Source organism: Ictidomys tridecemlineatus, chromosome 7, assembly GCF_052094955.1.
Source record: "Ictidomys tridecemlineatus isolate mIctTri1 chromosome 7, mIctTri1.hap1, whole genome shotgun sequence".
Classification (NCBI taxonomy): Eukaryota; Metazoa; Chordata; class Mammalia; order Rodentia; family Sciuridae; genus Ictidomys; species Ictidomys tridecemlineatus.
In genome coordinates this window covers 175,802,635-175,825,272 of record NC_135483.1, presented here as the reverse complement: position 1 = coordinate 175,825,272, position 22,638 = coordinate 175,802,635, and the positions used below count along the sequence as shown (strand labels likewise).

General features: G+C 38.7%; 1 long non-coding RNA gene and 1 pseudogene across 1 annotated transcript in view; one reads left to right on the top strand and one right to left on the bottom strand.

Annotated features, from left to right (window-relative positions):
* The window catches only part of LOC144365342 (uncharacterized), a 238,731-nt gene that overhangs the window by 29,654 nt on the left and 186,439 nt on the right, over positions 1-22,638 (top strand). The gene's annotated exons all lie outside the window — the stretch shown is intronic.
* On the bottom strand, positions 4,298-8,567 carry LOC101971925 (PC-esterase domain-containing protein 1B pseudogene; annotated as a pseudogene).

The following is a 22,638-nucleotide window of genomic DNA, read 5'->3' as shown; positions in this document are numbered from 1 at the left end:
ACACTTAAGCCAGGTGCAATGTCAGAAAATGAGAGAAGCCTTCTGCAAACCTAATTTTGCCTTGTTATATGAAGAGTAGTATTTCTAGCCAGGGTAAGCAATGTAAAATCCTAACCAAAAACCCTAATCTTAATCCTAACCCTAAACCTGTACTGCAAACCAGTATAGTGTTATTTGACTTGGATTTGTTATAAAGGTATATTGAAATATATAGCAAGCACAAAAAAGAAAAATATAAACAAAAGTGCTAATTGATATGCTAAGGAATAAGAAAAAGCATAATCATAAAATTCTCAATTAAAACCACAAGGGGAAGAAAAAGAAGACAGAAACAGAAACAAAGAACAAAGACAACTGATAGAAAACAGCAAAAACTGTTAGAGTCTGTAAACAAGTCAGGATGGCGCCTGGCATTTTGCCAGAGGGAGTGGTTTGTGAAGTAACGCCACTGAGCCATTAAGTATGGATATTCCTTATTGGTTGACTGCTGTATCTAGTTTATGTTAATTAAGATAAGCTGTGTGGAATGTATATATATACCCCTGCTGTCCTACAATAAATGGCTCCCACTCCTGCTGTATCAATCTACACAAGTTGCTCGTCACCCCCTGGTTATTTTGCTGCAGCCAGACTTTGGCAAAAAACTATGGCAGATAATAAACTAACAACATCAATAATCATTTTTAAACATCAGCAGTCTAAGTACACCAACTAAAAGAAATTGTTGGGCTGGGGTTATAGCTAGCATGTGTGAGGCACTGAGTTCAATCTTCAGCACCATATAAAAATAAATAAATAAAGGTATGTGTCTGTGTACAGCTAAAAATATTTTAAAAAGAAGAAATTGTCAATGTGGATCAAAAGACGTAACTATATGTTATGTACAAGGAACTCACTTTAAATACAAAGATGTATGTATATGTATGTATATGTATATGTATAAATATATATTAAATATAAAGGGACAGAGAAAAATATGATAGTAATAATCAAAAGAAACTTGAAGTAGCTCCACTAATTTCAGTCAGGGCGGACTTATAGCAAAATACATATTCTTCTCAACTTACATAGGACATGTGCCAGGAATCTTTGGGCCAAAAAATGGATCATAAAATGTATTTATACATTTAAAGATGAGAAATCATACAGTCTTCTTTCAGTTCATAATGAAATTAAAATAGGAATCAATAACAGAAACATAGCTAGAAAATTCCAAAACATTTCGAGGTTAAACAATGTTTGTATTCAAATCTCAAATGAAAATACAACATATCAAAATTTGTGGAATGCAGCAGAAGCGTTAATTATAGCATGGATACATATATTAGGAAAGAAAAAAGATCTAAAATAAAGAATCTAAATTTCCAGGTTAGAAATTCATAAAAAGTAAATTAAATTTAAAGTGAAGAAAAGAAACAATAAAAGTTAGAAAAGAAATTTTAAAAAACTGACAACAAAAAAGCAATAGAGAGAAATCAACAAAACCAAAAGCTCTTTCTTTAAAAAAAAATCAGTAAAAGTCTAACCAACACATCTCAGACAAAAATAGAGAATATATATATTATTATTATTAATAAGTGAAAGAAGGGACATCACTACAAATATTATGGACATTCAAAGGATACCTTGAGATTATTTTTGAACAAATCCATGACCCACCCCAAATTTGATAACCTAGATGAAATGAACTAATTCATTGAAAAAACAATGTCTGCTAAAACTCACAAAAGAATAAATGTAAAATCTGAAATTATTAAAATTTTAATCAATAATTAAAGATCTTCAGAAATACTGGTGGTATAGCTCAGTGATACAGTGAACTTTTAGCATGCATGAGGCCCTAGAATCAATTCCCAGCACCAGTACTAAAACCAAACCAAACCAAACAACAGCAACAATAACAAATATTCCAAAACGGAAAACACCAAGGCCACAGGGGGCTACATATGTCCACTGGTGAATTACACCAAATATTTAAAGTGTAAATCACACCAATTTGTTAGGATCTCTTTCAGAAAGCACAAGTATGTGAAATACTTCCTAACTCATTCTGTAAGGCCAGCATTACTCAAATACCAAAACCAAAAACATTACAGGAACACACGTATATTCTATAGATCAATATCTCTCATGAAGACAAAGACAAAAAATTCTCAAAAAAAATTAACTAATCAAATCCAACAATATGTAAACAAAATTACAGAATTATACCTCATGACCAACTGGGATTTATACCATATATGTAGGGTTGGTTCAACATTCAAAACCAATTAATATAATACATCACATCAACAAGATAAAGAAGAAAAATCACATGAGCAGATTAATAGCTGCAGAAAGAGCATCTGACAACAGCTAACACCCACACATGATAAAGACTCAGCATATCAGAAAGGGGATTTTCTTCAACTTCATGAAAAAAGTCTGTAAAAACCCTACCACTAATATCTTACTTAGTGATGAGAAACTAGAAACTTTCCTACTAAGACTAGGAAGGCAACAACGTCTCCTCTCACAACTCCTTTTCCAAATCATACTGAAAGTCCTGGCTAATGCAATTCGAAAAGGAAATAAAAGGTATGTATATTTGGAAGGAAGACATACAACTGCCCTTGCTTACAGATGGCATGACAGCATGTAGAAAATGCAAATGAATCAACCAAGAAAACATCTGGAAGGAGTAAGTGGTTATAACAAGGTTGGAAGATATGAGGTAAATATACAAATATCCTTCACTTTCTTAAATACTGGCAATGAACAACTAAAATTTTAAATTAGAAAAAAAACCCTCATTTACAATAGCATCTTCCAATATGAAATGCTGAGGTATATATCTAACAAAATATGTACAAATCTATATAAGGAAAACTAAAAAACAAATAAACCAAAGAACTAAATAAATGGAGTGATCGTTCATGTTCAGTGATAGGAAGATAATATAATCAATGTGTTAGTTCTTTCCAACTGTATCTATAGATTCAATGTAATCCCAACACAAATTGCAAGCTATTCGTAGACATAGACTTAGACTAAAAAAGGCAAAATACCTAGCATAGCCAACACGATTTTGAAGAACTAAGAGTAGTATTGACAGTTCGTGACTTCAAGATTTACCTATTCTCTATTCTTTCACAAATATGTATTTGTGAAAGAATAGAAAATAGGTCAATATTACAGAATAGGGAGCCCAGAAATAGCATATGCAAATATCTTATCAACTGATCTTTGGTAAAGAAGCAAAGGTAATACAATGGAGAAAAAAATAACATTTTTAATAGTACTGGAATTGAACATCCATGTGCAAAAAAAAAAAAAAAAAAAAAAGACCAAAAATGCTGATAACACCAGGCTTGAATGGATACAGAGCAACAGGAAATCTTACTCATTGATGGGAATGAAAAATGGCCCCAAAACTTTAAAAGTTGTAGTTTGGAAGTTTCTTCTTCTTCCTTCTTCTCTTTGTCTTTTCAGTGTTGGGGACTGAACCCAGATTCTCTCATGCTTGCTAGGTACATTTTCTACCACTGAGCTACAACACCAGTGTTGCAGTCTGTTACAAAACTGAATATATTCATACTACAGGTCTAGCAATAGCATCCTTGATATTTATTTAAGCATCTGAAAACTTACATCTACAGAAACACCTACGCAGATGTTTACAGTCATTTTTTTGATAATTACACAAACTTGAAAGCAACCATGATGTTCTCCAGTAGATGAATAGATCAATAAACAGAAGCACATCCAGACAACTGAATATAATTCAGTGCTAAAAATAAATGAGCTATCAAGCCATGAGAAGACATGGAGTAAACTTAAATGCATATTACTAAGGCAATCTGAAAGGATACATGTTGTAAGACTCTGTATAACGTTCTAGAAAAGGCAACTAACAGAAACAGTTATGGATCCATGGTTTCCAGGAGGGAGGGATGAGGACACGGAGCAGAAAGGATTTTTAGAGCAGTGAAACATCATGTATGACAATACAATGGCAGATACATGTCATTAAACATTTGTCAAAACCCACAGAATTCACCACACCAAAAATGAATTCTAATGTAAATGTAATGTGACATCTGATGTGGGATAACCATAGTGGCAGAGACTGTGCCTGTGTGGAATCCAGAAGTTTTGGGGAACCACTCTGAACTTGTCACCCAAATTTGCTGTGATTCTTTAAAAAGTCTATTAAAAAAATGAAAAGATGCTAGGTACTTGATGAACTTTAGTAATGATTTTGTTCTAGCAGAAAAATAAACATTTTGCATTTGTGAATACTTCTTTTAAGGGCCATATTATTTTGAAGCACAGGCAAATGTTAATAAAATCTGCAAGGCAACTTATTGTGAAAGCTTTGGAGGTTAAGTTCTATGAACACAGCAAGAACTAATGGTGATACTAAAGTCTTACAGAAAGGTTTGCAAATTTTTTACCTTTCTGTGTTTTTTGTTTGTTTGTTTGTTTTTTTGTTTTTAAGGAAGAATATCAGTGAAGAATACTCCTTGAAGACACATTCAGCTAAAGCTTTTCTTTTTTAATTAGTGGAGTACTTTTTTATGGGGAGTTCATTTCTGTGTGGGTGAAGCGCTCTGGGTCTGGGGCTCCTCTCCAAGAAGTGGTGTGGAAACACTGGCAAAGAGATTTTGCATGAGGCTCTTTACTGATGAGAGTAAGCAGCTTGAAGAGCCAAAGGGTCATTGAAGGCCATGTCCCAGTGCAAGTGGCCTAGGTCTCAGGCTGGCTACTCCAGCCTTGTCTCGGGATGTGCTTGGACTCGTCTCTCTGTGCGCCTTCAGTGGCAGCTGCGTGGGCCACTGGGGTGCTGCGGTGGGTAAGGCGCAGATGCATGGCCTGGGCGCTGGGTGGACACTGCCCAGCCTTGGCTCACCGGCTACCACGGTGTGAGCTTCCCTGGTATAACTGATTTGGTGCGTTGAGGAGTCCAAAAGTCACTGGCGCTGCAAAGGTGGATCTGAAGAAAAAAGGGTGCTGTGGTGGTAGTGTGGGAACAGGGTCTGAACCTGGGGGAAAGGCACAGAAGGTCTCCAAGGGGGAGTGGGTGGGAGCCAGGAAAAGGCTGGTTCTCTTGGGTCACCTCGATTGTCTTGGGGCTGCCGCCTGCCTGCCGGTCCTGCACGTCTGCCTACAAGCAAAAGGTTATCCCTGATCCACCTGCCCACTGGGACGTGGCCTGGGAGGTCCACACCCCAGGCATCTGCCACGTGGGCCAGCAGGAGCTGGGAGAGGTGCCCGTGCGCGCTTGTCCCAGTGCACGCCATCTGACTGCCGGTGTTGCCCCGCGTGGCACAAGTGGAAATGGAGGTCCAGCACATCGAAGCCATGCCTGACCGCCTCCATACAGCTGTAGAAGTTGGCCTCCGTCACGTCTTCCCGCAGGCTGGTCCGGCAGGTCTCGCCTTCCGAGGCAAGGAAGACTCCAGAGACGACTTCTGCCACAGGCATGGCTGTGTTCCACACCAGTAGGCAGGACTGGGGCAGGACCTGGTCCAGGCGCCGGAACAGGCTCTCCACGTCTTCCCGGTAGCTCCTTTGGAAATCATGGCCGTATCTGGAGAGGTCCCAGAGGCAAGAGTTCAGGATGACCACGTCGGGGGCGTGCTCGCCCCACCGCAGCTCTGCCAGGATATCCTCGAAGTAAGGCGAGTACGCACGCGTAAGGAAGTAGAAGCGCACCAGGTGGTGGCTGGAGCAGAATTGGCGAACCTCGCGGTAGTGGGGGCTGTTGTGCATGCGGCCCCACCTGCCACCCTCCAGCAGCACGTCGTGCTCGAAGCTTATTTCGCCCCTGGTCTTCAGCTGACTGGAAGAGAGCAGGCAGTCCTTCTGCAGTAGGAGGACCAGGTCCTTGTACTCCGCCCGTTGGATGGAGTCCCCCATGACAACTGCGAACTTGTGAAGCAGCTGCCTGACTTTGCAGGCTCGCAGGTGGGCCATGGTGGCCGAGGGCAGGATGGGTGGCTGAGCTCCTGTATCTCCTCAGGGCAGATCAGAAGACAGCACCGGAGATGGGCAAACCCTCAGAGCAGGAGAGGGGCTAGCAGGGGGTCGATTTGGCCTAGGCTGTGAGGAGAAGCGAAGCGGGGTTCCCTTGGGCCCTGCAGCTCTCGTCAGCTGAACTGTACTTCACCCCAGGACGTGACCTCTGAACTACCAGGACTGCTGTGCGCCCAGGCTCCACCTGGTGGAGCAGAGGCGCAGAACCCCAGCGGGTACCCGCGGCCCCATATCACTGAGGAGCGAGGAGCCAGGCTTTCACATAGCATGGCCTGAACTCAGGGCACAGCCAGTCCATACCCTTCTCTTATCGTGCCAATATTTCACTAATGGGGTCCGTGCTCCATCTAGATGCCTCTTCTTGCTGTTGCTGCTAACTCTTTCTGTACATGTTCCCATTTCTAGTTGAGAATTTCTTCAGTGCTGGCTTGGTTCTCCTTCTTAGCCAACTCCTGTATTTGTGGCATTTGGGGAATGTCTCTGTTATGGGAAGAACACCACTTCGAGGGATAGAACCCAGCCTGGGGACTGATCAACTGCTAGGATGTCCACCCAGTGGTTGGCAGAACCAGTGATTCCTAGGCAAATACTGTAGACCCAACCATTTAAAGTATTTACAACCAGCTCAGGTGTATTCACCTGTACTGAATTGTAAGACAATTCAGAGATCCCTGTGTACCTTTATGCACTTTCCATGGGCCACTGTCTTGGAGAACTATAGTACCTCAGAACACTGCACAAACAGGCCATTTGCAAATGGCAAAGCTGGAATTCTCCTCACAGTCTTACTGTCTGAAGGAGACATTCTTCCATTCTCCGAATGCCAGGCAACCACTAAGCCATTGTCCATTGACAGAATGTTGCCATTTCAAGAATTCTATGCAAATGGGATTCAATATATGTCATTTGGGAGATAGGATTTTTTTACTCAGTATTGTTTTCTGGAGATTCACCAGAGTGTTCACTTTATAAACTCTGACCACCTGTTTTCTGTACTAGGAAGGGATTTTTCCAGTGATATAAATATTTCAATATTTTGTTACTTTTTTATTGCTGAGTGCTGTTCTGCAGTATGGTTATATCACAGCTGGTGTATCAAATCTCCCATTGAAAGTCTACAGGGTTTTGAATTTTTAGTTGTTAAAAAGTGTACTGTAGGCAAGTTTGGTGGCCCACACCTGTAATCTTAGCAGCTTGGGAGGATGAGGCAGGAAGATCACAAGTTCAAAGCCAGCCTCAGCAACTTAGTGAGGTCCTAAGAAAATCAGTGAGACCCTGTCTCAAAATAAAATATAAAAGGGCTAGAGATGTGGCTCAGTGGTTAAGTACCTCTGAGTTCAATTCCTGGTACAAAAAAAGAAAAACAAAAGTACTGTAGTAAGCATTTCTGTATAGGTTGTTGTGCAAACTGAAACTTTTATTTCTCTGGGATAAACAAAGAACTGTGGTTGCAGGTCTTGGGATGGTTGTGTAGTTGGTAATTTAAGAAATGATCAAACTGTTTTCCAGAGTGGCTATACCATTTCATATTCTCATCAGTAATTATTGAATTACGAGTTTCTCTCTGGGCTATAGATACTCATATCCTGTACTTTTAAACCTTATAATCTTTTGTATCCTTGCTCAAGCAAGTCCACTCCAGTAAGTCAGATAAAGAGAATCCCCCCGGCTCTGTGCTCCATGCCTTCATGGGTTCTGTTCCCATTGGTTAGAATTTGCTCCATAGAGTTTGGCTTAACTCCAGTGTTGCTTTGTTGTCTCATCTTGGTCCTTTAGCAGTTACTTGGAAAACCCAGCAGTACGGTATTTCACTCATGTATGGAAGCAGTGAGAGGATCCTGATACTTAAGGCAAGTAACTGGACAAATACATGCAGGGTGTTTAGGTTGTTCTCTTGAGATCTAAAATCTCAGCTGTCATCACTACTTGTTCCATATTTATGAAAAGGGAAATAAGAGGAAGAAGACTTTCTTTTTCATTGAGGTTCTATAATTAATTACTTTGATATTTTTGTATCATCTACTCTTGCTCTGTGTAGGCATTCTCTGAGTATCAGGAATCTTTGAGGATCTCTTTGATAGGCCCCTTCTACTTAGGGTATCCAGAGTCATGCTTTACTAACTCTATTTTCTCCAGTGATCAGCTCCTGAATCTGCTTTTTCTTTTGTAGTATTTTCAACTATCATCAGAATCTCTCAATTTTCACACTGCAATTTTTTTTTTAAATTTCTGTAATTTCACTGTAACCAGAAATAAGAAGAAAGTATTTTTTTCTGGTTTATCCATCTTGAACTGAATGCCATCCATTTAATTTTTTGGTTGTGGAAGCAAATATATGATCTTGTACAATTTTTTTTTCTAAAACTTCCAGGTTGCCTGCCTGGTAGCAGGACAAGTAAATTACTTCTAAGGTAATTTTTACCCTATTTCAGTGTATGACTTTAGGAATCTATGGTTAGAAAGTTAAACAATAACTTCTTTACACATTAACAGAAAATTTTTTCTTATCTTCATCATCTTTTCAAATGATTCTCCAGATATATTCACTTTAGCACCTACATACACACACAAACAAAACAAAAAGAAAAAGAAAAGAAAAATGGAAAAGAAAAAAAAAACAATTTTAAATTCATCAATTATTTGTATTTGCATGTATTTGTGGTCTATGATCCAAATGCTTTTGTCTTCCTCTGAGCTTTTAAGCTTGGGGTATAATACTACTTTGTTTCTTTTTTCCTTTGTCTAATAGCAGATTTGGTTAAATGTTAGCATTAGAATATCTTGATTCTTCCTATGTCATAAAATGCAAATTTCCATTAAACATTGAGATTTTAATTTATTCACTAAATGAAGAGGATGACCCAGATTAAAGGGAGTTAAAACTTTCTTCAGATGGGCAGAAGATATAAGTAAATGATTTTCTTTAGTCAGAGAAATAAAAAGTCTTAAGATTATTAAAAACAGACCTGAAGCCAAATATTATAAAGTATTGGGTGGGGAAATAGAATTGTACTATGTATGAGATTTATAAAGATACCTATGATTCCAAATAAAACCATAAATGCTAGTCACAGCCTGCTTTTACATTCTACTATAACAGTTTCACTACCTAGTTTTTTGGGTTTAAAAGTTGAGCTTATTCTGGGTTTAGGAATTAAAGAGTAAACAATATAGAGGGTAATCTAATGTAATGAAGGCACCAGGATTGAAGATTTAGAGGCATTTACTATAGTAAAGAGATGAGCTCATTGGGCAGAGAGGCTGTTCCTACCAACCTATGTTTTCTTCCCCTCTGTGTGTCTCGGAAGCACCATATCCCTCATTATATTTCTTTGCAATCTTAACTGCTGCCTGACATTTTGTTAATTATTTGTTTATTATCTACTTATTTTATCAGTTTAAGCTCCATGGGAAAATGGCTTGTTTCTGTTTATTGATGTATCTCTAGTTCTTAGATAATACTGAGTATGTGATGGGTTCTCAATAAATGCTTGTGGAATAAAAGAAAAAAAATTAACTATGGAAACTCATTATTGGAAAAGAGCTTTAAAAACAATTCTAATGCTTGTGTTGCCTAATTAACAAATCTACTGAAGAGTCATCCAGTCTAAGTTCTTAAATTCATTCATGTTTAGTTATGGGAAACTCAGTTTGCCATGGCCATTAATTTTGTCCTTAGAAAATTGGATCATTATAAGTTTCTCTCTGTTTTTTTTTTTCCTTAAGGGCTCTGCTTTATTCCTGAGACATTAGAGGATCATGATAATACTCTTCCATATGGCAGTCTTTAATATATTTGGACACATTTGGATACTATTAGTCTCCTGAGTGGTCTCTTTCTAGCCCCCAAATCTCTTCAATTACTACAACTAAGGCATGAGTTCCATTTGTGTTAGCGTATGACTCGATACTAAAAGAGGCATAATCACAACACAAAGAGAATTCAGAAGCATGTCCCCATGGCCCAACAAGAATTTATTTGTATGACAATAAAGTGGATTCCTGTTAAATAATTCCCCCTTTTCCTTCCAAAGGATAGTGAGCCTTTGATTCTAGGATCCTCTATCCCTGGTAGATTCTGAACTCTGCACATTCTTGTGGAGGGTGCAGGGGAGAATAGAGAATCAAGAGTTGTCCCCATCCACTCACATCCCTTTGACCCTATGTATGCCCCTTTTGTTTGCTGATTGAGCAGTCGTCTGGATACGACCATTTTCAAGTTGTCATTTACATCAGTTATTGAAGCCAGGCTGGCTTTTGTGGTTGGTCCTAATTCATAAGTCTCTTCTCCATGTCTAGATTCTTTTGTCAGAATGCATCACAAGTCAAATATGACATTGAAAAGTAATCCCAGTTTTCCAGGTGTGGTTTAATCAACACCATCCCAGGTTTGGATTATCACCTCCTTTGTTACATTAATGCTGCCTGAAACCTAATCTGCTTTTTGGGAGCATTGACCATGCTCATGACTCACACTGACTTTACCTTCCACTAAACTCGACTGAGTCATTTTAATACACAATAAAAATTGTCTTCCCTGTCCTAAACCTATGCCTCTGGCTTTTAAAATTTTGAGAGCAATTCTGAAGACTTATTACTGTTAGATTTATTCTGTTGTTCCAGTTGGCCAGAATCTTTTTATTCCATTGCTGCAGCCTGTCAAGATCTTTTTGGATTTTAATTCTTTTATCCTGGTTACTCAGTATCTTTCTTAGCAGTCTGCAAACCATGCTTGATCAGAATTTTTTCTATATCTGCACTCCATAGTGAAAATACTGAACTAGATAGGGCAGAAGAAAGGGTGCATGTACACCTCCTTTCAGGTTTGCATTTCTTCAGTATTCCATGGCCTTTGGATATAATTGTTTAACCTATTATTGATCCACATAATTATGTTTATTTCAAGGACACATTTTTTCCATATTATTCAAAAGAAGCTTCTGAAAAATTGTATCAGACACCTTTCTAGAGTCCTTATAAACTCAGCATACCAGGTTTCATAGCTCTAACAGCATAACCTTGCAAAGGTATGTGGGATATTCTCCCCGTTTCTGCCAGTCCCCTCTCTGCACTGCTTTGTCCTGGAAGCCGTCTGCTGTGTACTGATTTAGCTAGAATCCTTTGTCCTGCACTGGCAGGAGGCTGCAGGAGAGAAGGAAATAAGATTACCTTATGTATTTCCCCAGATCCTCCCTTCACAGATCATTAAGAGTTCAGTCTAAGCAGCTTAGTTCTTCCAAAGGTTACTGTGTCCCTCCAGTGGACTCTCCTGAAGAGATAGCTTTCTCTCCAGGTTTTCTCTCCAGGTTTTCACACACATCACTCTCTCTGCTCTTTCAAACCAAAGGATCAAGACCAGCTGCATGGACTTGCAACCTGTGCCATCATACAAAGCTCCATTCTTGATTAATGATGTGTGGTCCCTGTCTTGAAATTCCTAATCATTTTGGAATAAGGCAACTTGCAAATTATGCAGTCAGTCTTGCTATGGATAGTACCAGTTCCCCATGGTTGCTTCACTATCCCTCCAGGTTTTTAAACCTGCCCCATGCTTTTATGGAATGTCCCTTTTCTAAACTCTAGTCAATTATACTCTTTTGTTATGTGTGCCATCTGTTCCCTGCCAGGGCCCTGATTAATACAGAAAGAAATAAGGTGAGTCAGATTTGCTTTTGTGAGCCTTTGTTGGCTCCAGGTGATTGTTGCTTCTTTATGTTCCCCACACCTATTCCTTCATGTAAAAAGGATTCTAAAATCTTCACTGAAATCAATTTTGTTTCATTTTTCAGAATTGGTTGACATATTCTCCTTTGCTGTTCTGATAGTTCCCCAAAGACCACCAGCAATGTTTGGTTTAATGATCTAATTTGCAGGTTCTTTAGAGACCTTTAGAGAAAATTCAGGATCAGAAATTTACCTATCCTTCCGCAGCTAGAGTGCCAATTCCCTCTTACCAACACGTTTTGTCACTTTTCAGTCCCGGCAAAGATTCGTTTTCTCTTTGTCATCAGTCAAGGTATTATTGACATCACAGAATATTCCCTTTGCTACCTTCTCCTTGCTTTGATATAAAGTTTGAAAAATCTTTTTTTTTCCAACCTCCACTTATTTGCTGCCACAGACTTCCTAAAACTATGAATTCTGTGCCACCTTCTAGTAGGAGTTCTTCCTTTACTATTTGTTTCATCTGATCTTTTGAACAGGTGGAGAGGACAATAATATTACCATACAAATTCACAGACTTACATCAGCCCCCATGCTCTTCCAGTTCTAAGAAAGAAGGATTTCCTATATCTTTATGGCTGAGCTTTTGTCATTCTGAATGGGGTCCTCAGAACAGAGAAAGACCAGATTACTTTCAAAAGAAAAAGGCTTAGAAAAGAAGTGATTATAGAAATTCAAGTTTGGACTAAAAAGCTAAAGGTATTAGGGAGAAAGTTACAGGAAATAATTCAGAAGGAGGTTGGTGCCTAGGAAGCAACTGTCCTGAGAATGGAGATAGCAAACAAGAGGCCTGCTTTGCCTTGTTTTGCTACATTTATCTGTTCAAGAGGCTCCTATATAGATCTGAATCACTTCTCAAAGCTTTCTCGGTGGTTACTGTGTTGCATATATCACCATGCTCAGACCAGCCATGGGAAGGGCCAGTGATGTTTATATTGTATATATGTTCCTTCAAAATCTGAGCTCAGTAACCACATTGGTTTCCTTAAAATATCTGGGCCTTTTCTTCCTCTGTGGCTTCATTATTTGCAATTACACAGTTAGAATTACATTTATGTGAACTCCTGAAATCATCTTCCATCTCAGTATTTCCTGGAATTAAAAAAAATCAAACTTACATTAAAAAAATAATAATAAACATCCTAAAATCTTGGTAACCATTCTTGCAACCTTATTCCTTGGGATACACTTCCTGGCAAATTTTACTTTTAGCAGAATATAAATTCTGCTAAATTTTAGGAAGATTTTTTAAAAATTTATGGTAAATATATAGTAATTGGTATTTATTATTGTCTTAATCCATTTCTTGCTATCATAATAAAATAGCTGAGATTGGGTAATTTATAAAAAGTGGAGATTTGTTTCTTACAGTTCTGGAGGCTTTGATGTCCAAGGCTGAGGGAACACATCTGCAGGGGTCTTCTTGGCTGCATTATGGCATGACAGAAAGTGAAAGGGTGAGAGAGAGGGAGCAATAGAACTTGCATCTCCATCTCTTTGATAATCAGCATTAATCCTCTAACCTAAACACCTGCTATGAGGCCCCACCTCCCTATACTGTAACAGGGGGATTATGTTACTAAACATGTTTTGGGAGGACACATTTAAACTGTAGCAATCCAACTCTGGCCCCCAAATTTATGTTCTTCTCACATACAGGATACATTTATTACATCCCATGAGCCACAGAGTCTTAACTCATTAGAGGACCAAAGCCAAAATCCAGAGTCAGATATATATAAAACTCAAGGCACAATTCATCCCCAGGGAAATTCCCCTCCCATTGTGCTCCTGTGAAAGTAGCAAGTTTACATGCTTTAAAACAGTACGGTAGTGGGACAGGCATAGGATGATCATTCCCATTCCAAAACTCAGAAATAGACAAGAAGAAAGGGATAACTGGTCTCAAAGTAGGTCCAGAATCCAATAGGAAAAATCACATTAAGTCTTAAACCTCCATAATAATAATAATAATATCCTTTGATTTCATGTCTTGCATCTTGGGCCACTAGAGTGGGAGTTGGATCCCAGGGTTTAAGGTAGCCTGCATGCCTATGGATTTGCAAGTCCATCTAGCAGCTTTCCCAGGTTGAAGTCTATGCCTAGAGATTTTACAAACTGGCATTGCATACTGTGGCCCTGCAGTTCTGTGGTCTCATGGACTGTCCCACTCCCTTGTTTCCACTAAGCATTGCCCTAGTGGAGATTTCTATGGTGGCCTTGCTACTGTAGCTCCTTGTGGGGGCTCTGTCTAGTGTCTACGCCCCATGACAACTCTCTGCCTGGACCCCCAGGCTATTTGAGATGTCCTTTGGCATGTAGGTGGCTACTGCCATGGCCCCACAGTCTTGAATTCTGTGTGACTGCAGAATTATCATTGCATGGATGCTGCCCAGGATTAGTGCTAGTACCTGCTGGAGCAGTAGGTTGAGGTGTACTTGAGTCATTGCTGGGGTGATGAGGAATTTGATCAGAGTATGGAGGCAGCACAGGGCACCAGTGCTGAGGTTCCATTAATGTATCTCTAGACTTGCCCTCAAGGTCCTAGCTTGCTGGAAGGTATCAGAAATGCTTTTTCCCATTGTTTTGATGAGTAGAACCTGGATTTCCTTTATCAATCTCTGTAGCAAATGGATGCTTGGCCACTCCATTAGTATTGTCAATTGAACAAGCGCTTTTTTAAAATTTTTTATGGGATGAGATATTTTCAAATCTTTCCATTTTGCTGCCCTTTTAATTATGGATTTTGACTTTATTTCCCTTTTCCCTCATTTTACTATTAGTGGTTAAAATAAGCCACCATGAATACTTTTCTGTTTACCTATTTCTTCTATCAGATATCCTAGTTCATTCCTGTCTTAGTCAATTTTGTGTTGCTGAAACAAAATACATGAGATGGGGTACTTCAAAAGAAAAAGAGATTTATTTGTTTAGGAGGCAGAAAGTCTAAAATCAGACAGCCATTGATGTCTGACTTCTTGTACAGGCTTTCTGGATATATGATGACAGGGTAGACAGTATCAAGTGGCAGGAGTGTGTGAGGGAGTGGAGGTGTCATGCATGATACGGGACAGGGCCAGACTTGCTCTTTTATAATGATCTGCGCTTGTGGGAACTAATCCATTCCTGCAAAATTTACATTAATCCCTTCATAAGGGCATTAATAATCCAATTACCCAATTACTTTCTACTAGGTGCCATTCCCTAAAGGTTTTACCACTTTTCAACATCACTACCCTTGGGACCATGCTTCCAGCATGTGAGCCTTTGGGGAACATACCAGATCCAAACCATAGCTTTCACTCTTAAGTTCTACATTCCACAATGTCCTAGGACATGGATGTAGTTCTGCCAAGTTTTTTGCACTGTACCACAAAGATAACTGTCTCTATTACCCTTTTTTCATTTCCATCTGAGACCTCATCTGAGTGGCTTTTATAGTCCATACTTCCCCTAACACTATGATCATGACCACTTACATAATCCTTGAGAGATTTAGATTCCATTCATACCTCTTCTCTTCTGAGCCCTTATCACAATTGCCCTTGATGCTTCATTCATGGAAATCTAGACTTTTTCTAGCCTGTTCCTCCTCCAAATTCCTCCAGGGTCTACCCATTGCCCACTTTAAAAGCCACTTCCATATTTTCAGGTATTGGTAATAGCAACATCCTCATTCTCTGGCACCAATTATTTGTCTTAGTATTTCTGCTGCTCTAACAGAATACCTGAGACCAGATAATTTATAAAGAACATACATTTGTTTCTCACAGTTCTGGAAGAGAGGAAATTCAAGGTTGAGGAGCCCACATGTGGTGAGGGCTGTCATGTTTCATCTTCCCATAGCAGAAAGGGAGAAAGTGAGAAAAGGCAAATGATGGTGCTTAGAGCCTCAATTCTTTTTATACTCAGCATCAATCCATTCATGAAGATGGAGCTGTCATGACCTAGACAACTCCCATTAGACCATAATTCCTACATTGTAGCATTGAGTATTAAGTTTCCAACATGTACATTTTGGGGGGATACTTTCAAGTCAGCAAAAATATATTCCTTCCTTGAAGACTATACTGAGATCCATAGAGTAAGGACTCTGGAAAATTCTGCCATACATGCATTTGTCTACCTTAGTTTAACCCAGGAATCTTTAAACTTAATGCTGAGAACCAAAACCCTTTGTACCTACAGTTTCTTTGTATTCTGCATTGAGATGATTTTACCATTTGGCGATTTTCATGTGTATGATTTTACCATTCAGAAGACTTGCCCAGGTAGTTACAGTTTCAAGTAACTTTGTTGTTCATTTTAGGAACTCCCAGAAAACCCATGTACTTGTACAATCCACTTACCCTCATCAGGTAAAATGCTCTTACTTGGGACACTATGAAATCAAAAGATGTTACCTCCTCAAGATTTTTTTTTTGAACTATATCTGAGCTCCACTCATAAACCTATAATAATATTTCATGAACTTTCTGCAACCCTAATTAAACTTCCACTTTGAAAGACCTACTTTTAACCAGATCCCTCAAATCTCATATCTTTACTTTTTTTTCCTCCCTATGATTGATGCTACTAAGAGTCCGTCAGTGTAGCCATCTCCCTTACCCATTAGTAATTAAAATCAGCTTCGCTCTATCAAGAAATTACTTTAAGTGAGTAGAATACTCACCTAAAATCTCTTTCATGTGGGCTTTATTGGTATCCTAGGGAATCAGTGTTTTAAGAGATACATTTGAGGGGATTTGGTCTCCCAGGATTGTATAAAAGAATTCTGGCCCAAGTTAGCCTGGATCTAAGCTATTAAAAAACATCTTTTCCTCAAATTACGTGATATTCATTACAGAAATCTCCTCAGTCAACATGTTTACATACACTAACAGGAACTAGTACTTTCTTTGTGTATTTCTTCTATGGATAATTTCATATCAGATACTATATTATGATTGTGTACCCTAAAATTCATGTGTTGAAACTTGATTGTCAATATGTCTTGTTATTAAGAGATGAAGGCTTGAGAAGCAGAGTAAGTTCTGAGGCTGCCCTCAGCTGTGGGATTAGGGTCCTCATAAAGTGGCCTGAATGAGTATGTTTCTTCTGTACTGCTCTTCTGCCACATGATGACATGGGATTCATCCCCTTTTGTCTTTCTTATCTTTCCACATGAGAAAACCTAGACAATACCATCTGAGGAACAGGCTTTGCCAGACACCAAACCTGCCAGTGTCTTGATCCTGGATTTCCCATACTTGAGACCTCTAAGACATAAATTTCAGTTTGTTTATAAATTATCATTCTGAGGTATTTTGTTATAGAAGAATAAAACCATCAAGGCATCAGGATACACCAGGATATAGGATTTCATTTTCAATTTTCACTGAAATGAAATTCAGGGTTTTTGTTGTTGTTATTGTTATTTGCAAGTCCCCATATGAAAGGTGAAGGATAGGTCTCAAAAATTAATGTCCAGAATTTATTTGAAAGAGAATGGAGTGAGATAAGGATCTCCATGAAGGTCTACCATTTGGAACTTTAAACTATTCATTAACAAGGGTGATGTAATAAGCCTTATATCAGTGATGACAGTTCTTGGTGCTATTGCTGGCTGGGACTTCTAGGAAAGCTTCACAGTTCTAGGAATCTCCCAGCAATCTCTTGTCAGGCTTTACCCAGGGAGATGGATCTTGGAAAATATAGGACATTCTCTGTTTCATATCCTCACTTACCCCAAACAGGGTTACCTGTCATCTGCTGTTTTGTCACCTGGTCATGTCCTCTCCTTTTGGTCACGGGCTTTCTCACTATACCCTCTCACCCCCAACCCCAAATGAGATTGACAGAAGACAGAATCCTGAGTCACAGTGTTACACAATTCACTGTATCAAGATTATAAAATTTTAAATCAAAATAAGTATTATGCATCTGCATAAATTTCCTGAATCTCAGTTTTCTCACTGAAGCAATGCAGATTATAACAATTACCATCATTTACCTAAAGGTAGTTGTAGTGATTAGAACATAAAAGAATGATTAATATAAAGTTTACTATTAGTATATGTGTAAATAATTATTAGTATATAAAGATGGTGAAAAGTGTAGCTGATATTTCACATTAAGGTGAACATAGTAGGAAAAATGGTATGCTATCCTGGCCACTCTAAATATTTTCACTGTTTTAATAAAGCTTTTAGCAAAAATCTTAGTTTAAAATAACTACTGTCATTTTTGTCTACCAGCTTAGCTTTAGTTTTGGACTTGATTCATTTAGGCTAGAAAACTACAGCAGTGATCAAAGGCATAATTATAACATATTTATAGCCTATTATTATTGTAACATTCTGAAGTAAAGGGCAAAAATTCTACCCAGTGAACTTGTTCTTCCTGTTACTGACACAAGATTGAGACATTTAAATGCTAAGACATGGATCCCTCAGGCAGAACATAAAATATTTATAATGAAGGGAGTATGGACCAATAAATTTCAGTTATGAATGTTTTTAGCTAGAAGAAATAATAAATAACCTTCCACAGGCAATTTTTCAGTTTGCATTTATTGTACCTCATCACTTCAGATTTTCAGGAAACAATAATGATTGCATAGTAGGACACTAAATTACTCTCATGTTTAATGAACGATTAAACTGTTAAGCTTTGATTAAGATATAAGAGCCTCCCTAATTTGACTGTGAGATGTGGTTTCCTTCGAAAGATACAGTTTTTAATAGTAACAATAGATGATAATTTATGTGATTTTTTTTTCAAAAGTAATTTCTGATATAGGTTAGGCTTTGAAAAAAGAGTATCAAATTTGTAGGTTTGGGGAAGGAAGAAAAAGATAGCACTTAAGTAGTAAGGAGATAAATTATGTACTTGGGATGTTTTATCTCTAGTCCATTTAAACAGTTTTAAAAATTGGCAAGGAAAGTGACTTAAATATTTTCGGATGATGCATAGAAATTGCTAGGATACATTGGGGTACCTGGGAACCACTGTAGTTGAGAAGCAGATTTCAATCAGAGCTCTGACTTTGTAACTCACCAGCTGTGTGACACTGTAGGAATCATTTGTTTTCTAACTCTTTCAATTTGAAAGCTACAACAATAAGGCGTATTTTACATGGTTGTTGTAAAGATGAAGTGACACAGCTTATGTGTATCAGTCTGGGCTCTTCAGGATGCAGAGCCTGAGTACAAGTTTTTTTTTAATAGGCATTTGTGATGCTATAGAGAGGAAGGGGTGAGGGAGGGGAAATCAGGTAAAGAAGGAAGTAGAATCAACACTGTGATGGGTGCCTACTAGTTTGACCATTAAGCACTATTTGAAAGCCTTAGTGATGTGTGAATCAGGACCATCTGTCAGGGGAAGAAAGGGAGAGGAATTTATTCATCAGTTTCCTCTTATGCATTGTTCACCCATGGGAGATGTTACAGATTGAATTCTTAAACAGAAGGGGGGAGATGCTGAGAGCCATAGCCAAGTAGGAATGACGCATGGCATTTTTGGTTGAAAGGTGACCCTGATGAGGGATTAGGGTGGCTCCAGGTTTAGGGTGGATCCTGCTGGATTAGGGTGGCTCCAGGTTTAGGGTGGATCCTGCTGGGAATAGGGCATATCCTGCTGCTTCAGGATAGGCAGCTTGAGTTCCTGTGGAGTTCTCACGGGGTGCTGAGAGAATTGGTATGCAGAGCCCGGTGGAGGGAGTGTATTTTCCCAGAACTTGCGTGTAGAGTGCCTGCGAGAGTTCGGGAATAAAGAGTTGCTGTTGGAATCTACAAGTCTTCTGTGGTGGCTCGGTTATTTTGTGCCCAGCCAGACTGCGGCATTATTGTATTCCCCCTCCCACAGCCTGACTAAATTCATATACTGAAGCTCCAATGTCCAGTACCTCAGAATGTGACTTGATTTGGAGGTTACACCTTTAAAGAGGTGATTAATTTAAACTGAGGCCAATAGGGTAGACCCTAATACAACTTGACTGGGGTTCTTATAATAAGAGGAAACTTGGCCACAAAGACGGAAGTTTATGTGAGGATACCGTGAAAAGGTGACCAATTACAAGCCAAGAAGAAAGGCCACAGAAGAAACCCAATCTGCAGATGCCTTGATCTTAGACTTCTCACCTCCCAAACTGAAAAAGTGCATTATTGTTCATTAAGCCACCCCGTCTGTGGTGTTTATATGTGAAAAGAAAGTTTTCATCCTTGCCCCCAAGTTGAAGAGTCAACATAAGAGTCCCAAGTGGCAAGTGAAAAGTGGGGTCTTGGAGGAAAGGGCCATCAGGCTGTGGAATGTTGAAAGATCAGGTGGTCACTTTGATGTCTGGAATATGACAGATGAAACCCAGAGAAGCTAAAAAAGAACACAAGAGGTGATACAAATGAAAAAGGTTTTTAAAACTGCAAAGTTGTTATTAATAATAATCATGGATAAAACTAGACTTATGTAGGATTTGTGTAGGATTCATTAGGATGGTTCATGAACTCATAATTGCATTACAAATTTTATTTTATATCACGTTCCATCAAACTCTTCTGATACTAGAAAGAAATAGCCATGTTTCTTGCAGGGAATAAGCAAATTTAGTCTTTAAAAACAAGTAAACAGACTATGTCATTGAAAGATAAAGCATTAGATAAAATGTGGGATCACTCTCATTGTTTTTGCATGTTTGCCTCTTCTCTTAAAATCTATATAGTACCTGGGTTTGGCCTTCCAACTCCAAGTCCCATGGTCTATTGCAAAGAATCTTGAATTGGACACGCTTGAGAGATGAGTGATTTTCCTGGTCACACGAGGCGTGCATATGGTTATGAGCTTGGTTACATGAGACCACGAAAGCTTTCTGTTATGTTTGTGGAGATGTCGGGAAACGTCTCCATATTTCAGGGGTAGTTAAAGGGTTTGCGGATTGGTGAAGTGAGGAGTAAGAGGAAATGTGGTTTCTGTGGGTGAAGAAATGGAGTCAGGAGTCCTGAGTGCTATGACATGACCATGTGTAGAGGAATGTGCTCGTGCAGAAACCAGGGACTGAAAACTTACCAGTTTTGAATTTTCCATTTCAGCAAATCCAACAGCTCACGTGCTACTTGAATGTATTCTGTTCTGAGAAGAAAACAGGTTGCAATCCCTCCTCAAAGATAGCACTGAGGGGAAAGTCAAACTGGTTTTCATACAAATATTATCAAAATGTTGCTTGCTGAACAGCCCGGTACATGTTAGTGAGATGAAATGTGAACCCTAAAATTGTAGCCTTTGCATAAGTCATCATTTAATAACTACCTTATTTACCTAATAACTACCTTATTTACCTAATAGCTGAGAAGGGGAAAACAAGAGGAGACAGATGTACTTGCTCACCCACTGTTTAGCTTTGTGTTCATCTCTGGCTGAATGCCATTTCCAGGTGTTTGGTGTTGAGCCAAATACTAAAATTAGACAATCATTACACCCCTGGTTGAGACAGGGGTGATGCAGGAACGCTTGTTCAATCCTTGGCCCTTGACACTGCTATTAGTGCCTTTCTTTCTAGGGCTGTCAAATTTGCCTACCGATTTACATAAAAGTGAAATAAATAAGAAATAAATGTGACCATGAAAATGATTAGAAAGTTGGCTTCAAATTACATTATTTACATAAACATTTTAAATTCATTTTCATTTCTTTGAAAAACATGGAATATGAGTGATGCTCTTATCCTTTTCAGGGTTTGATACAAACCTTATTCTAAAAGTGTTCAGAGACATGTGACATTGTTAAAGAAAATGTGGAAAGGCAAAATGAGCTTCAGATATCAAAAAAAAAACAAAAGTTTGCCTATATGTGAATCTGTCAGATTGTGGAGCCTAATCCTCAAATTTGCAGATCTGAAAACCTTATCTTGTTACTACTACACAGAGGAATGCCGAGTGATGCTGCTAATCAAATGCACAATAGAACGATGTCTGATATGAGTTAGGATGCACCTGGATCAACGTGTCATCAGCATTGACAGGCCTGCTTGATTTACTATCCACACATCAGAGGAGAACATAACCATAGCAAGTGCTTATCTTCTGGGTAGGGGTAGCTCATTGCTTTGAGTAGTTATGACATGCATTGGAGAAAAATAAAGGTTGAGAAATCACAGAAAAGGAACAATAAATAAAAATAATAGTTCTAAAGTATATGGTCAGTAGATTTCTAATCATAGTTGATCAGTCCTTCATTTTTCGTATCAAAAAATTAACTAATAGCAGTTAATCAGAAACTACTGTTAATCAGACAAGGGAAGATTTGTTGGCTGGCATCTCTACCAATATAGAGCCACGGCAGACAGACCTGACATGTGATTGCATTGCTAACTCTATCACAAAGTTGAAGGGCTTAGGAATAGCTATCTGGTGGCTAGAAACGATCATTGAAACATTTGACCTGGAAAGCTAACTTTTTTCCTATGTATTGTCCACATATTCCCCTCCCCCAATGTTTAAGATGTGTCTAATGTGTAGGATTGAAAGGAGGATAAAGGGCACAGAAGAATTGACATATTTAATATTTTGATCTCTGCAACTATAATTAATGGTGCTCTGTTCTAAGCTCCAAATATCAACTGTGTTTACTTTGGTCTCAAACACATTAGGAAGGAAAATTGAAACCAGAACAAGGGCTGAGAGAGAAATCCTATGTGGTCATCAGTATAGCAAAAACACCCCTTCCCCAGACTTGAGAAATCTGGAAAGCAGAAATTAGAATTTGTAAAAGTTTCCCCAAGAGCAAGCATTAAAAACTAGGTGAGGTGGTGGTTATCCTTGCCTCAGGGAATGTTTTGTGTCAGCCAAGGGGACACCTGATAGAATGCCCAGGACTCTATATTATCATAGAATGAACAGAATTCCTGTCCCCAAATCTCTCTTTCAA